This window comes from Phyllostomus discolor, chromosome 3 (genome assembly GCF_004126475.2).
Source record: "Phyllostomus discolor isolate MPI-MPIP mPhyDis1 chromosome 3, mPhyDis1.pri.v3, whole genome shotgun sequence".
Classification (NCBI taxonomy): Eukaryota; Metazoa; Chordata; class Mammalia; order Chiroptera; family Phyllostomidae; genus Phyllostomus; species Phyllostomus discolor.
The window spans coordinates 195,096,797-195,114,426 of NC_040905.2; the positions used below are offsets into that span (position 1 = coordinate 195,096,797).

General features: G+C 48.4%; 1 protein-coding gene and 1 long non-coding RNA gene across 9 annotated transcripts in view; one reads left to right on the forward strand and one right to left on the reverse strand.

Moving 5' to 3' along the window:
• The window catches only part of PALM2AKAP2 (PALM2 and AKAP2 fusion), a 411,865-nt gene that overhangs the window by 308,597 nt on the left and 85,638 nt on the right, over nt 1-17,630 (forward strand). Inside the window, exon 1 of one of the 8 annotated variants that reach the window (XM_036022038.1) lies at nt 416-581. The exons of the other annotated variants lie outside the window; for them this stretch is intronic. The gene's annotated coding sequence lies outside the window, so the exon portion shown is untranslated. Of the gene's footprint in view, nt 1-415; nt 582-17,630 lie in introns of those variants that run through there. 8 annotated transcript variants of the gene reach the window in all.
• LOC118499765 lies at nt 6,517-9,023 on the reverse strand. Its single transcript, XR_004902298.1, has 2 exons — nt 8,141-9,023; nt 6,517-7,940 (listed from the first exon to the last, which is right to left on the reverse strand). It is a non-coding gene; the product is annotated as an uncharacterized LOC118499765 (long non-coding RNA).

Sequence of the window (17,630 nt, forward strand, 5' to 3'; positions counted from 1 at the left end):
TGCGAGCGCGCCCACGCTCCCACCAGCTTCCTCAAACACTCATGTACACCTATGCATACACTAACACCCACGTCCACACACACACACACACACGCTGAAGCGCCCACCCATGCGCTAACACACACCCAGACACAGAGCCCTCTCCCCAGCTGGGAAAGACCCGGGTTCACTTGTCCAACCCCTTTTCCCCTGGCTCCTCCCTCCTCCTATCCCTCCATTCCTGTATTCCTCCTTTCTATCCATTCATTCACGTCTTGGTTTTTGCATAGATTTCGCCCTGGTCTCAGAGATGAAGTAGGGAGGAAGGACTGGGAAAGGGAAGCGGAGGGGCGGGCCTCCAGCTCCGAGCCCAGGAGGGGGCGGGGAAGGGGCGGGGAAGGGGGCGGGCCTCGGGAGCTGCCGGGCGACGCTCCCAACCTTCTAGTTCTCCCTGCGGCCACTGGACAGATGCTCTTGCCCCACCCCGGGGCTGCCTCACGCCTTTCTCCGGAGTCTCCTGGACGCCTTAAGGAGGAGGCAGTGCCCGTGCCGTGTTGGAGCGGAGCCGGAGGACTGCGTTCCCCAGGACCCGGTGCCCAGAGGTGGGTGTCCAAGTTGTGGCGCTCCAGTCCGAATACCCCATCCCTGGGGCTCTTTCCCCTCCTGGCGTTGGGGCCTCCAGCGTGGGGAGGAGGGGTCCGGGAGGGATCGGTGATCTGGGGAGTCCTGGGTACCACCTCGGACCTTAAAGGGCTTTTATGGTACTTGTGTAGCGGAGCCTTATGTGGGGAGGACGCCTGGAGAGACAGGGCTGTGGCTGTGTGGCTTTGAATTCCTAGGTTTGGGGGAGGGCCAAGCCGTTGCCTGCTTTATTTAATACTTATTTACTTATATATGCTTAAGAAAATAAACTTAAGGCGCCTCCCCAACACATACACTCAGCTGGCTGTACGGGAAAAAAAACAGTGAAAAATCGCACGGCGATAGCGACCTCCCCAGACGGGGGAGCAGCGGTGGATGGAAGTCAAGGGGAGGCGCCGGTCCTGCCTCCTTAGTTGGCAGCGCTGGGAGCGTTTTCAGAAGTCAGGAGCGTTAGGGAGAGACTGAGGCCAGGGAGGCTCCAGCCCCGGGCTGCCCGAGCCTTTTCTGGGCTGGGGAGCTGAACTCTGGAGAGGATGCGCGAGGAGGGAGCAGCTGTTCTGCGCCGGGAGGCAGGAGGCGGCCGGGGGCGGACCTGAGCCTGAAAGTTTGGCCCCAGGCTGGGATTCCGGCTCTCAGGACCCGGTGTTTTATCCTAGATAAAGCCGGAGGGCGCTGTTAATTGAGCCCTTCTGGGATTCTCTGCGGAGACAAAGAAGAGCGTCGCGGTGGTGAGCGCTGGGTACTGTGCCTGTGGTGCCCGTGGAGGCGGCAAGGAGATACCCGCCGCCCTGAGACAGGAATTTAGAGAAAGGCAGTGGAGAACCGGGACTGAACCGCTGTTGCCGAGAGCCGGGAGCCTGGGAACCCGGGAGCCTGCGCAGGGAGCGCACGCGCTGGTGGCCGGGTGGGAAATGAAGGCAAAGGGCGGGCTGCTTGCAGTGGGAGCCGGGCAGCGGCGAGAGGACTCTCTCCGGAGCGAGACACTCCTGAGCTCCCTGGCCCTGAGGCTAGACTCTGGCCAGCCCCGGGGAGTCCCTCCTGAGTCCGAAAAAGGGAGGAGGGGGCTTCTTCGAGAGAGGTGGCTCACTTAGAGAGACGGTGGATTATCTCCCCGGGCCAGGTAAAGCCTGTTTCCCGCGTGGGCTAGGAGTGGTTTGGTTCTGATAGGCTGTGTGGTTTAGACTTGGAACAAATCTGGACCCTTCCCTGTAGCAGTTTTCAGTGCAGCGCCATTAATGGTGGCAAATGCCGCCCCCCCCCACCCCGCCCAATGTGAAAAGAACCTTTGAAAAGAAACTATACGCGCCCACATATGTCACTGGACGTATTGTATGTCTTTGAGTCTGGCAACAAGTTTAACTTCTCTGAGGACGTGCTCTCCTGTCTTAACGCACGTTTCCAGGCGTCTGCACCCCCCCCCCCCCCCCCGCCCGCTCCCGCCCCCGCCTTGTAGTCCCAGAGGATTTGTTTCCCTGGCTTTGTTCTAATTAAAGATCGTTCACTTGAGCATCACACTTTTCTTCCCGGAAATGTTCCCAATTTAAACACCCTTCCTCTCCCAGCATGGCGGCCTCCCTGAATGAGTTGATTCATCAGTAACATTTCAGAGTACTGCGTCTAGAAGATGTACATCTCCAAAGGGGTGTACTCTGTTTCTTTAAACAAAAAGCCTTGTAAGCATCGAAACTTGCCCTAAAGCACCTTCTGAACAGCTGTCCTCGGCCAGCTCCTGGCTCTCCTCCCCACTTCTGACCCGGGCTCCTTGCCTAAAGGGCATTTTTCTCTTTTGAGTGGACACGCCATGGGTCTTGGGGGCCCTGCAGTTATTTTGGGCTGCTCTCACAAAAGTAGTCATGAGCCAGGAAAAACGAAAGTGATACCACCTGGGCCTCCCCACCCCTTACCTAGCAAACTATGCAGTCGAGTGGCGAGCTGTCCCTCTGGCACCAGGTACATTCCACATCCTTTCTGGGATGCCGAGGTGCTGCCAGCCTGAGAGGGATGGCTGGGCCCTCAGATGGCACAGACGTTGTGAAACACCCGTTATCTCATAGCTCTGGAATGACAGTTGGCACAGCTTCCCGTGCGCAGCATTCGGGGTAGTGTTGTCAGAATGTATTTCACTTTCATAAGGGGCTCATTGTGACTCGGCAGCCTCAAGATCTGGGGCTTATAATCGAAGCAGGTTGTTTTAACTTCATGAGCAAGTGAGGGGCAAGTGGTCCACTGTTTGTTTTTATTTCAAAAACTGTCAATATTTTAGTATAGAACTAACATATTAATTGTTGCTCTTAAAACAATTAATGCGAACACCTGCCCTTTCCAGTTAATTTATAATTATTGTCTAGATGCCCTCTTAGATCCATTAGACTCTTAAAGTGCCCACATCCCAGATTTCTGTCATGCGCATGGCGAGCCTCTACTGAGTAGGGTAATGAGAAATGTTCAAAGAGAGATGAAATGGAATTTTGATGGAGGTCGCGTTGGGGAATTTAAATCACTGAAACGGGAACGTGTTGAAAATTTACTTCTGAAAAAACCAAGGGGATGGTATTTAGCTCCATTCTTTACTTTTATACATTTCTCCACCTTGATCTACCTGGAATTAGCTGTTCTAGGATCTTGAGTTTGCTTAGTTGATTGACCAGGGATCCCGTGCCAGCTACTGGAATTTGCAGGTCATTAATTAATATACTTACCAGTTACAAGTTTAGTGTTTGTTAACTTTAATACCCAGAGGCAGATTTTCTGTGAAGCTCAAAAAAGCCTAAGGTTTGGGGCCCCCCCACACACGGGTACCAGCGTTGCCAGCAGCACTTCGGGTGGCTGGGGACGGAAGGAGATGGTGCCTTCCTGAACCACAGTGGGTGACATATCTCTGTCAGCTAATTTCCTTCCAAGAATGCACGTGACGACTGCTGTTCAAGTTTCGGACATTCACGGGCGCTCGAACGGCCCAGGCAGTTCCCCAGACCGGGCAGGGCCGAGTTCTCTGTGAGATCTGGAGCGTGCACGTAAACGGAGTCTTGGTTCCCTCGTCTGTGAGAATGGGAACCCCTACCTACACCTGCCTGTTTGAGAGCTTCTGTTAAATGAGATGTATATGGAAGCACCTCACACATGTGGTATTCTTCCCAAAGTTGGTTGTTTTCTTAAATGAACCAAAGTCTTCTTTCATGCTTATGTCCGATGCGAATAAGTCAACAGTTTTTCAAGCTGGTTTTAAAAATTGCACTAATTGTGTAGCAGATCAGTTGTGCATGCTTTGCACTGATCTTACGGAGAAGCTTTGAGCATGGATGTTCTACAAGCCTGACCTTCACCCCTGCCCTACTGCCCCCTCCTTTTGACCTGGGGGAATCCGGCTGATATCCTTCCCCTTCTTCTTACCCCCAAAGCACTGACACAGTTGTATTGAGGCTTCTTCCAGTCTCCCATACTTGCTCCCTGGTAACATTTTGAGTAAGTCAGAAATTGCTTCTTATTGGGAAAACAGACCCGAGTTTTCAGGACCCTAATCCCGGGCTTTAGGCTCACTCAGTGACCAGCAGATGAGAAGAGAGGAGTCAGTGGGACTCCCCTTCTCCAGCTCTTAGGAGTTTTGTCTGTCACCAAGACAGGACGTGGGTTAATATATTAAGTAAAGATTTGCAATGAGGGTTAAGATAAAAATGGTTTTCAGACAAGCCTGGGAAACCTAGTGGATCCCGTCTTGTTTGTCTTCCCATCTAACTTTTCACTCATTTGCGTTGGAGTTGGCAGGTTAGATGGATGATTAAGTAGCACCACAGTGAGGTGGACACACCTGAAACATTATTTCGAGTTAGATCTTAGGTACTACACATCATGCTTGTAAACAAACACATATGAAAGGTGTCTTCCACCCTTGGTCCAAACCTCAACATGAATTTGTGGTGCCAGCCAGCGGTGGGTGGGTCCGTGGGCTAGGAAGAGCTTGCACATTTAAGGAAGTGAGGTGGTTAGACACCAGTTGGGGAATTCACTAGCAACATGATTTAGAAAGCAAAACCTTGTAGCACCCAAGTCAGTTTGTTATACCACTGTGAAGTTTTGTTTTCAGTTACTTTCTGGGGAGGGAAGTCCCCCTGCCCCGCCCCAGATGCCTGTAGTGGGTGGGAGGGACTGTCCAGCTGAGGTCCAGGGACTCTCTGGTGTCTCCTCTGCACGAAGATTCAGTTTCTCAGGAATTTGCCTGTTTACTTGGCGGCACATCTGGATGAGTGGCCCACTCGCCCCGATGTCCTAGACCCTGGCACAGGCTGTCAGGACCAGCCATCTGGGAGGAGCCTGGATGCAGCCTTTTAAACCAGCGCTCCTGGTGATGCCAAGTGCCAGGTGATGATGGCAGTTCTGGGGCTACGCCAACAGGTTCATGGATTCTGCTTGAGCTTTGTGCCCTGTGGAGTGCCTAAACTCCTTATCTGCCATATAGGATTGGTAAGAAATTGAGTCAATTTGTAAAGACAGATGAAAGGGCCTGGGAACATGAACCTCTTTTTGAATACACAAGGATGTATGTTATTGCTTCACAGGTGCTTTGGTAAGGGGGCCTTGAAAAGGGCTATGACTGTGCCGAGTGAGGATCAGTGATGGGGGAGCAGTGTTCCTGGGTTGTCAGAGGGGGCTGGACTGGGCTTCCACAGGGGCTGGAGTACTCCAGGTTGGTAGGGTTTACAGGAGAAGCTTACCAGGATTTCCAGGTATTTCGTCCTTTGTTGGTTAGAAGGACAGTGCATGTGCTTGGAACTGCCACCCACAACCACGCCAGATTCTGCACAGAGAGAGAGGAGGTTTCTTAGGTGGCCATCCTATCCACAGCTCGTGACACTTGCCAGGCTGTGGTGAACCTGCAGGCTGGGGCTAAGCCAATGCTTCCCAGGGCAGACACTGGCCCTGCAGCCTGGAAAAGCCCCACACGTGTGCAGAAGACGGGGCGGAACCTCCCTGCCTTTCTTCCCACCCAGCCTGACTTCAGCCTGAAGGCGGAGCTCTGTCAGGGCCCGGCTGAGCCCCGTACCCGGGTGAAGTTTGTGTAGAAGGGGTGAGGAAGGCCGAACTACCCTCTCCTGCAAGCGCGTCACTGCTCTCAGCCCGGCTCCCTGGCGGCTGCCGCATTGGCTCGCGCTGTGATGACGTCATTGGCACCGTGGAATCACGCTGAAAGTTACTTGGTCTGGAGTGAGGCCTTGTGCAAGTTTTGCGATACAGCCCGTGCACAGAGAAAGGCACCATTGTTTAGCCCTTTTTTATGTGGGGAGTTGGGAGAGTGGTTTTAGTCCCAAAGGAATACATCTTAATTAATTTTGTGGAAAATTCAAGTCTTTCGCAACCCTGGACTCAAAAGCTCTCTCTGTATGTGCATGAAAATCAGGGTCCGTGTGCCCTGGGCCTCGTGATTCCGAGGCTACCGTTAGCTGGCTCCTTTGTATTTCGCATCGGAACATTTTATCCTTGCAAAGGAGAGCAGGCATGCTCTTCTGACACAGTTCCAGATGAGCAGGATCCGTTCGTTTGCGGAGGAAAATGAACAAACCGTGTTGGAAACTTAGATCCCACCCAAAGCGCTTGTGAGCATTCCTGCTTGGGATCATTTGTCCTTCAGAGAAAAGATCAATTCAGTGTTAAATGCGGCGCAGAGATGGGCCTCGAGTGGGAGGCATTGCTCTGGCATGAAATCACAATGTGTACATTGTTTTTAAATATTCTTTTCATCATATGCTTCATTGTCAAAACAATGCACAGCCTCCAAAGGCTGACAGATGTGATGGCATAACCCGCAGCATAGGAGGGGGTATTAGACAGAGGAGTGGAAGCGGGGAGAAGTCGCTCCCTCTCCAACCACCATTCAGAGTGGACTAGACTTCTCTCTTCCAGGGAATTCCCTGTAATCCCCAGAGATGCCTTGAGCTTGAGGTTTCCAGGCATGGGGCTGGGAGGAGCCAAGAGGGAAGGGGTGGGGAATTAACATTTTTTATAAGCCAGATGCCAGACTGGTCGCTTCATTTTCACTGTGTTTTACTTCATCCTTAACAACCGTCATCATTTTTTAATTGAGGATGTTGAGGCCCTTGGAAGTTCGTTCTGTCATCAGCCAGGGGTCCCACAGGGACACAGTGTCAGGCCAGTGTTCCCACCCAGCTCCCTCCTGTGACTAAACCAGTGCGAGGGGGCCTTGCCATTCAAAGTGTGGTCTGGGGACCTGCAGTGCCGGCATCGCCTGCTCAGGAGCTCCTTGAGATTGAAGAATCCTGAGCCCCATCACAGACCTGCTGAATTGGATCTGCATTTTGAGCTAACTCCATTGTGGGAAGCGCCCCACTACAGGGAAAACTAGCCCAGCCCCTGGACTGAATCCGCAAACTCCGGAGACATTAGGCCCCCTGGGAGAGGGGAAGGGCGCTACTGTGTACAATTTAGTGGGATGCAGCTACACGTTCCATAAGGCGCCGGACAGCCACCCCCTGGCCCAATGTCCACAGTTGAGAAACCCCGGCCTCGTCGTCCATATCTAGAATTCACGTCCTGTAAATGTGTCTCTGTAGGTTCAAGTAACTTCAGGTCTCTAGCAAGCATGTCATAAAATGAACTGATACAAACTGCTGTGTGCTGTGTCAACGCAATTCTCTTTATTGGGACAAGAAAAGAGAACAAGAGCTTAAATTGTGGCATGAAAGATTTCCGTTGTAGTTTTGGGAGTGTCTGGCCATCCTATCCAAGATGCAGTGAAATGTTTCCTAGCTTGAGCTCAGAGCCACTGAGGATGCTAACAGGCGACACTCCCCCAATCCTGCCTGTCAACAATGCCTTTTGTTTCTTCCTTGTCTTCCCCAAACTTGCCCAGGTCTCTGTCCTATCTTTCAGGTCTCTAGCATGCTGGGATGGGTCAGCTGTGCCACCTGGAGGCTGGGGGGAGGAAGGGAGTAAATGACAGACCCTGAGAGGGGAAGCCTTATTCATGCCCCTGGGAGGGTCTGTGCATCTCCTTTTATCCTCACTCAGCTCCTTTAATCCCATCAGGTTGCAGGCACTCCTGCTGGGGAACCGCTGTCCTCTCTCCCTTCTTCTCTTTAAACTCTGGTCCAGAACATCTGGGGCCATGTTTTCTTCTTTTCCTCTGCCTCTCTCTCTTTTCTTCCTTTTGTGAACCAAAAATCAACCCAAATCTTGACTGGGCAGTGAAACCAGCATGCCCAGTGTATATACGAAGGGGGTGGGTTTCTGCATTGACGTTGCAGACAATAAAGAGCCCCTGTCCTTCGGTTGTGAGTCTCCTTCAAAGTTGCTACCTACATCTCCACCTACTTTCTTTTTTTTTAAGATTTTATTTATTTTTAGAGTGGGAAGGGAGGGAGAAAGAGAGAGAGAGAAACATCAATGTGCGGTTGCTAGGGGTCATGGCCTGCAACCCAGGCATGTACCCTGGCTGGGAATCGAACCTGAGACACTTTGGTTTCCAGCCCACTCTCAATCCACTGAGCTACGCCAGCCAGGGCTCCACCTACTTTCTTGTTTTACTCTGATTACACTTGCTTTTTATTGAGCTCCAGAATTTTCAAACAGTTCTTTCTCAGTTCTCTTGTGTTTTCCAGCTTTCTTTCATTGTTGGTATTATAACAGTCATTTCCCACTCGTTTTTAATGAACAGTATCAGTGAAGTAGATTGGTCTAGACACGGTTTGGAACCAAAGTGCAATAGATTTATAACAAGGCCTTCCAAGTAAGGGAAAACCTCTTCGCCACTTCTGTGTACCTTCCTTTCTTAACTTTCATCATCTCTTGCAAGTGAAAGGTGGGGCCCTAGAAGTGAAAGAAGGCCTGGGAAGTGACTGGCAGGCTGCGCAGAACATCTACCCCCCAGCATTTGGACTCAGGGTTCAGGGCAGAAGCAGCCAGAGAGCCCTGGGTGTCCGGCCAGAGTGGAATGTATCTGCCCTGGTCTGGGAAGCCTGCGTCTTTCCAGGGTAGACCAGCTGATCTGCACCAGAGGGCTTTAAATTGGAAAAGGTAAAGGTAATCTCTGCTTGTGTCTCTTTTTTCCTTATATGCTCTGTCCCCCTCCCCTACCCCCACCTGTCTCCAACCCACACCCTCCAAGTGCATTCTCACATTTCATGAACTCCTCAAGGGTCCTCTTGGGCTTGATACTGCATGGCATCTCTTGCAACATCCATTAAACTCCCTCTACCACTTATGCCTTTCCAAATTGGCCTGGAACAATACTAACAATCATCACACAATTGACTGCTGCAAAATACTTGGATAAATACAAAGTAACAATTACTAGCGCTTTATAAAGAATGGACTCAAACCAAGGACAGAGCTTGTATGAGCTCAGGAGGACATAATATACTGCACATACAATTGAATAAAACCTTGAACCTTTTAAAAAATCTTATTTATTTATTTATTTTTAAAATTTTATTTATTCATTTTAGAGAGGGAAGGGAGGGAGATAGAGAGAGAGGGGGGGGGAGGGAGAGAAACATCAATGTGCCGTTGCTGGGGGTTATGGCCTGCAACCCAGGAATGTACCCTGGCTGGGAAGCGAACCTGGGATACTTTGGTTCCCAGCCTGCGCTCAATCCACTGAGCTACACCAGCCAGAGCTCTTATTTATTTATTTTGAGATAGATGGGAAAGCAAAGAGAAAGAGAGGGAGAGGGAGAAAAACATCGATGTGCAAGAGAAACAGTGATTGGCTGCCCTTCACACACCCCAACCAGGGACCTGGCCAACAACCCAGGCATGTGCCCCAACGAGAAACTGAACCTGTGACCCATCGGTCTGTAGGACAATGCCCAACCCACCAAGACACACCAGTCAGGGCAAAACCTTGAACCTATAACATGAGCTAATTTTCACCCACACATGGCGATCTAGCTTCTTTCAGAAGACTGGAACTTCAAAAAAGTTCAGATTTTCATATTTCTTCAGTGAGTTGAATCTTCCATAAAAGCAGATATTCTGAGATTGAAGTGAGTTTCAACTGCTGGCTGATAGTGAATACTCACTGAAAGTTAAGCCCTATTTCAAGTGTCACCTCTGGCCCTCATAACATGCTATTGGGGACAAGACTATTGTTGTAATATTTTTGTTGCAGATAAGTAAACTGAGGCACAGGGCTTATGGTCAAGGGCACATAGCTAGTGGCAAAGCCAGGATTTGAATTCCTGTAGTCTTGCTTTTATAGATAATCTCTTAATCATTACCCTCCTATTCTGCCTTCTTAGTGCTTAATATAAGCTGCGCTTGGCCTCAGCTTTGACTACTCTGGAGGGTATAAATCTCAGATCGTAAGCAAAGGCTTGCAAAAAGACGGCATTTTAAAACTTACACGAATTAACTTAATTTTTGCCTCCAAGCCTTCAACCTATTCAGCTAACAGAAAATTGAACCTTAGTTATTTTTGGAACACATTCACCTTGTGACGGATTGCATCCAAGATCCAAAGTTTGAGAAGGTGCCAGGTTGTGGGAAGGCGGGTCATCCACAAACACCTCTGTACTGGGGTTAGCTGTGCTGTCCACTCACATGTCCACGTGGCTTTGACTGTTTCTGTCCACACGGCCAAGGTTGAGGCTCTCTGCGAGTCTTTGCAGGCAGGAGCTGGAGCACGGAATCCTTGGCAAGTCTGGAAGCGTGGAACCTGGAATCTCTCCTCTCTACAGTCTTGCCAGTTCCCCTAGGAGCTCCCAGGGAGTAGGGCAAAACACCCAGGGTACAGGGAGAAAGGACTCTTTCTAAACCACCTCGCATAATCTAATTGGTAGCTTAGATTTTTGCACAAGCCAGGAAGTACCTTGACCCCTTGACCCCAGATCCCCAAGCAAGCATTGAAATGAAAAGCTTGGCTGGCTACCTAAGGAGGAGAAAAAGCAAGGAGAAGACGTTTATTAAGATCTCAAAAGATGTTTGTGGAGCTGGACGGTGGTTGCCAGGTGCTGGCAGGAGAGGGGAGTGGGGAGTTAGTGTTCAGCGGGTCCGAGGTTTCAGTTGTGCAAAATGAAAAGAGTTATGTGTATGGATGGTGGCGATGGTAGCACAGTGTGAATGTGCTTAGTGCCAGGGAACTGTGCACTTTGAAATGATTAAAATGCTAATAAATATGATGTATATTTTACACAATAAAAAACTAATGCCATCAATGCAAAAATTGTATGTCCTTTGTACAGACTTTGACTTGAATTCAAAATAGCAAAAAGATAATATCCAAATGACATAAATGAGAAGTAAATAATTATAAGGATAAAAAACATGTTCATGAAAACTATTCTGAAAGGCCAAGGACATCTTCCCTGGGACGTGCTGGGTCTTGTCTTACCTCTGAGCCCAGCCTGAGCCTTAAATACCGTGGGCCCCAGACGCCCAGCCATGAATTGGCCCAGGGAGTGTTTGAGGGTCCAAGTGGTCCATTCCCCTGAAGAGCCGTCAGCGGGACAAGCCCGGGGGGCAATGGTGCTCTCACTGGAGGCCGCAGGGCTGTCCTCCCCCTCTCTTCCCCCCCCACGCTGGCCCTGCGACAAGGGGAAATGATGGATGCCTAGACTTGTCCTCTGGCGTCCGAATGCCAGAGAGACGTGGGGCCCTGCACCGACCCAGCCTCTGAGTCAGGACCAGGTGCCTGTCCCCGTCTCAAAGACACACTTTCTGGGAGATCGCTGCCTCCTCGTGCTTCCGTGGCAGTCACAGAGCGCATGCTCAGAGAGTGAGCCTGAGGTTGCAAGGCTGTGGAAATACAGCGGTGGCAGTCCTGCCACCAGGCTCTGGTGCCTCCCCCGCCGGGTGACTTTCTGGTGCAGGGCCAGCTCCCAAGGTTCCTTCTGATACCACGACAGCCGTGTGACTTCTGCCTGCCCGCCCCACGCGGTGCGGAGGCGTTGCTGCGGCGGCCACTCCTCCTAGTTCCTGCCCGGGTGCGTTGGTTTTGAATGTAATTGTGGTAGAATGCATGTAACATAAAATTCACCATCCGAACCATTTATTTATTTTTCTTTTTTTTCTGAACTATTTTTAAATGTACAGTTTCGTGGCATTAAGTACACTCACATGTCGTGATACCGTCACCGCCGGCCGCCCGCAGAACCGTTTCATCTCGCCACACTGAAACTGCATCCACTCTACGGCAACTTCCCCATTTTACCCTCCTGCCCCCTGGCAACCACCATGCTATTTCTGTCTCTATGAGTTTGGCTGCTCTGGGTTCCTCCTATAACTGGAATTACAGTATTTGTCTTTTTCTTTTTTTTTGATCGGCTATCTCATTTAGGATGCTGTTTTCAAGGTTCATCTGTGTGGAAATTTCCTTTTTTAAAAATATTTATGAATAACATTCCCTTGTATGTATGTACCACATTTTGTTCGTCTGTCCATGCTTCAATGGACACCGGGTGGCTTCCACCTTTGATCCTCCCCTTGTTTCCGAGAGGTATGGTCCATCTGGGAGGGCCTCAGGGGATCCACAGGATCCACAGGATGCCTTGAAGGAGTTCACGGCCTCTAGCAAGTGCCAAAGCACAGATACAGGAAGAAGTGAATCACAGTGCAAGCATTGTGTAGTAGGAGACATCCGAGGAAGACGAGTCACTAGAGCATGGATGGGTGGTTTTGCCAAAGGGGTGACTTGGAGAGAGTTTATGCTAGGGTGTGGGTTCCAGCATCAGGCGGCCCAAGTTCAAATGCTGGCATTGTCACTTACTTCCCATGTCATGGTGGGTGAATCTTTAAACCTTTGTCAAGATTTGGTTTCCTCATCTGTAAAATGGGGGTACTAGTACTTTCCTCATAGACTTGTTGGGAGAATTGAATGAGAAAATGTAGAAAGAGACTCGCTACACAGAGCCTGGCACAGGGTTAGCATTCTGTATGAAAACATAGAAGCAGCAACATATTACCCTAAATGTCAGGCAGTTTGGCTACTATTCTTGTCCTTTTTTTTTTTTTTTTAGATCTCATTTATTTTTAGAGAGGGGGAGGGAGGGAGAAAGAGAGATAGAGAAACATCGGTTTGTGGTTGCCTCGCAACCCAGGCATGTGCCGTGATGGGGAATCAAACTGGCGACCCTTTGGTTCGCAGGCGGGTGCAATCCACTGAGCCACACCAGCCGGGGCTCTAGTCCTCTTCATAGGACCATAAACATTCGTTTCTGTATTTGTCACAGTTTTGGAAGTAATTATGGTTCCTATCCTGCCTTTCCTACTTGATCTTTTAAGATTCTAGTCCCAGCAACCTATGTGAGAGACTCTCATGTTAACCGGTAGAGAGAAGAAAGTTCTTCATGTGTTCTTGGCAGATAATTGACAATAAACACCAATATGGCTTGGCTTTCTTATCATTGGAGAGAAGCAGAATGAGGAAGGAACATGACGGTTGGTAGATAACCTTCACCCCGCAGGCAGGGAGTTGGCTTTCTCTACCTCCCAGCAGATGGGGAGAGTAGGTCACGGGTTCAAGCCTCTTGGTGACTGTAGGGCTGATGCCACTGCCTGTGTGAATAGTGCGGGCATGGCTGCTCTCTCAATGAGAGATTTCATATTTAGAGGAGTTTAATGTCAACATTGAACTACGTTTGTTTTCCTAGTAACACGTATGGAGACATTTTAAAGTTAAAAATAAAGTGAAATATCTTTCTGTGAAAGGATGCCCGAAAGAACGTAGGTCTAAGACACAGCCTCTGGCTGCTGGTGCATTTCTTACTCTGTTCCTGTTTGTCTGCCTGGTATTTCCTACCCGTGAGTTCATCGACTTCAAGGCAATCGAATCCATTATTAGCGAGGAGAAAAAACATCTGAGTCTCCCTGGAACCAACAATAGATTTTTTTCTAAGTGCATTGTACACAGTCCTTTAAAAACATAGGCCTTTGAGGGGGGTGGGTGTGAACAGAGGAATTTCCTCCTCCACCCTAGCCCGTTGCTAAGCTGTAAACTAATATTGTGAGAGAGAAAAAATACCAAGGTCTCCATTTCCTTGGCATATTGCTTTGTATGTTTGTTTACTAGTATTAAGGAAGATTTCCCCCAAGTGCTGTTTTAAAGCTCAATGGTCTGCATTTTAATTTGCTGGCTTGGGGATTTTGCTTTGGTTAACTCAAGGTTTGTTGTGATCTTCCTATTAGCGTTTCTGATCAAGAGTTTTTTTTATGTTGACAATTGCTCAGTCTGCTGGGGTGGGGGGAAAAGTCTGTTGCATGCCTTGAAATTTATTTTCATATTTGTCATTAAAAGTGAAAACAGACCTTGGAGTTTTATTTTCTCTGTTTAAATTTTGATTTTTATTTTTTGCCAAAATCTCTTGAGAGCAGTGTTGGAAATACTTCTGTGGCTTTTAGCAAGTGAGAATTTCCCAGATTGGGAAACTTTTTTTTTTTTAAGACCATAATCTTGAGTATCAGTAGAACTTGAGGCAGATAAAATTTCATGGACTGGATAATCCTTCGGGGTTGTCTATTTTGCTCAAATAAACTGGCATGATGGAATGGTTAAGTAGGACAAAGTCTCCAGCAGATCTCGCTTGGCTAATTTTGTTATTTTGTTCTTTCTCTGTTTTCCTGATGAGACCTCTGTCCCCTTTAAGGGGGCAGCTGAGTCATGTGAAAATTAGGGCTGTGGGTGGCGGTGCAGTTCCTGAGTGAAGGGCATTGCGGTGGGCTGGGCCACCCCTCGTGCTAACAAGGGGTTCGGTGTGGGGGCCCCTGCTCCAGCTGCTGTGGTGGTGGGTCTGAGTGTTCTCAGGGTGGGCAGGGTTGGAACTCTTCTTAAATTATGACAGCAGCTCCTCTTTCTGTTGTCTCACTTCTGCATGACAAAGGTGCCGGAAATAATTAGCCCCAGTTGGCAGAGCGTGGGGCTGCCCCCCAACAGTATGGAAGCAAGAATGTAGTTGAGGAAGGAGGTGGACATTTTTCAGTGTCCAGTTGGCTGGACTTGCAACGCGTTTTACATTTTCTAAAGCCATACAGGAATCCACAAATTCGCTAAGGTCAAAGGTTACAGAGTTCTAGGCTGTAGGGAAAGAGCCCTAAAAAGGTGGGGAAACTCAGAATGACCTAACCCAGTTATTCTGCTTCCCAAAGCCTTGGTTTTGCTAACTGCAAAATGGGGTGAAGAGCACCTAGGACTGACTGTTGCTGGTAAGGATTAAATGCAGCAACGAATCCAAAGTGGCCGGCCCATTTCCAGTAATGGAGTTTTGAATAAATACATATTTCCTTCCCCTGACCAATCAGGAAGAAATGAGTTGACGTGTGTTCAAGTGTGTTTTGAAAGCTACTGGTATCATTTGTGTTTGCCTCTTGGTTGACTTCAAAACATTTGTTTGTCTTGGAAACAGAAGGGAAGTACCCCTTGATCATGAGACAAGTGCATTTTTAGCATTTAAAATCCACTGCAGGTCATTCTTGCAACTTATTCATGTGGTTCACGTAAACCTTTCCGTACGCTTGGGGACACAGTATGCATTGGCTTATTGATCCTAAAACCACGGGGTGACCAGGAGGCACTGAGGAAATGACGGCTTCCAGCCGTCCATCCGCCCCACGGAACCTGCGTCTTAGGACACGTGAGGCGAGGGTGAGATTGCAGTGAAGTGACTCCTCAGGCTCGCTCATGCAGACCAGTTTCCGCCTGGTCCCATTCGTCGGGACTGCTTCAAACATGATTCACAGGTGGTTTTATAAGAATTTTTATTTTGGTTGAATCATCATCTGATGGCTATTTCCATTTTTCTAAAGCCACTCGATTAGCTCAAGGGTGCCCAGCCTTTGTTGTCCAGACTCATGGAGGGAGGCTGCTTGCTAATTAATGGTGACACCCCTGGGAGGAGGAGGGTTGGCAGGCATCCCCACCTGGTGGGTATTCCGGCACACGCCAGAGAGGGAAACACGTGATCACGAGTGAAGCGGTCCTAACAGCCTCACGCAAAACCCATTACAGGCACAGTTTCGCCTACCTGAATACGTTCATCTTCCCCTGGGAGGAGGCTGAGCTGACATCACCTCTTGTCCGTTTTGCACACAAAGAAACTGAGTCTCCGAGGCTAAGGGAATGGCTCAAGGTCACACACTGGGATCTGGCAATATTCCAGAAGGATACGGACCACCAGAGTTAGAGGAGAAGGGGAAGTCTAGAAAGACTTTCTCTCCTGTCAACTTTTCTATGTTGGCTGGCTAATTTCCAAAGAACAGTGATAATTTTTTAAATAATCATTTATAAAAGCTAAAACTTTCATTTATTATATTCATAATTATTCAGACTTAAATAAATTAATAAAGGATCTTTAGTCCAATCCTCTTGTTCTTACAGACCAGAAGTCTTAAGACGAGTGCAATTAAGTAGTTTGGTCAATGTGATAACCTGGCTGGTGGTATGAAATATATCTCAAAAGTTAATAGGCGATTCCAATCATTAAAAGTAATGTGATAGAGGTGGTAATTATTGTAGTATTCTATATATATATATATATATATATATATATATATATATATATGGATCAAGTTTACATGCTGGACATCTCCAGTTTACACAAGGTTACATGTCATATATTTCCATTTAAAATAAACTGAATAGTCTAAATGTGATGGCGTCAGGTCTGTATTCTGCTACACACAGTTTGGCAGCCAGAACGAACCCGGAGGACCGCAGGGCACACTGCTGTGAGGGAGGCTCCTTGTCCCGGGCGCCGGAACGTGGCGCTTCTCAGTTCCTCCGAGACATCGTGCCACTCGTCCTTCCTCTTTGCGTCTCTTTCTTCGTCTGTGAATGGGAATAACACTCCCCATCTCGCAAAGTAAGAATTAGCACTGAGAGAGAATGAGTTAGGTAGAATGCAGCTGACGTTGCCATTCTTATACATTAAAATGGTCAAATAGTGGGACTTCCCTGTGGGGCACCCTAATATTTAAAGAGCCCAATAGGCACTGAGTAAAGAGTAAAACTCCTTGAGCTGTAATACAGGCTCAAAACATAATGTTTACGGATATTACAGTTAGCTACCACATGTCTGTTTCTTTTCTCAGGCAAATGAGGAACACAAGTAGGACTTCGCATGTTCTTAGGTGTCTGCAGGTCTTCTCTAGCTTTGGGAGCTTCCTACTTCCTCGGTTGCCCACCGCCCCTCACCGCCCCTCACCACCCCTCCGGGCCATCGTTTTGACGTTTTGACAGCTCTGACGGTTCACGGCTCTGTTCACCGTCACTCTTAGCGCTCACCTGGGTGGAGACAGGTCGTCTGTAACCCCTCCTTTTTCCGGTTTTCTTTCATTGAAGATCAAATCTTTTTAGGTTAGAAGCTTCTCTGTGTAATAACTGCCTTACCTCACTGATGCATAGAAAATGGGTATCTTTTCAGGACTTTTAGCAGTCATAGTTTTTTCTTGGGTAAATTTTGGCTAAAGCTGTATTTATATAATTCCTTTATACTGAAATAGTGTTACTGAGTGATTTGGAGGGTGACTTTTGGGGTACCTGTGTTCTGGGCATCCCTGTGTTATTAACTACGTGTTGGACCTTGGGCTTCACGTGACTTGTTTATGATCTACAAGCTCTAGAAGATCATTCTGAGTAAAATAATTGTTTATTTGTGATTTTCTCACCACTGTCTGTCTATTTACAGATAGTGCAGACAGTGAGCATCAGGGAAACAGGGAAGGGTGCGTTAAAGTTAGTTGATGTTATTCATTAATTTTACTGTATTTTCCCATTTTTTCCCCTCTCAAAAATTTCCCCCTCAACCCATGTAACACTACACCCAGAGAAATCTGTTGCTTGAGCCTATTGGTAAAATGTGGATTCTTTTTTTTTTTTTTAAGATTTTTTATTTATTTATTTTTAGAGAGGGAAGGGAGGGGGAGAGAGAGAGAGAGAGAGAGAGAGAAACATCAATGTGCGGTTGCTGGGGGCCATGGCCTGCAACCCAGGCATGTGCCCTGACTGGGAATCGAACCTGCGATACTTTGGTTCTCAGCCCACCCTCAATACGATGTGGGTTCTTAAA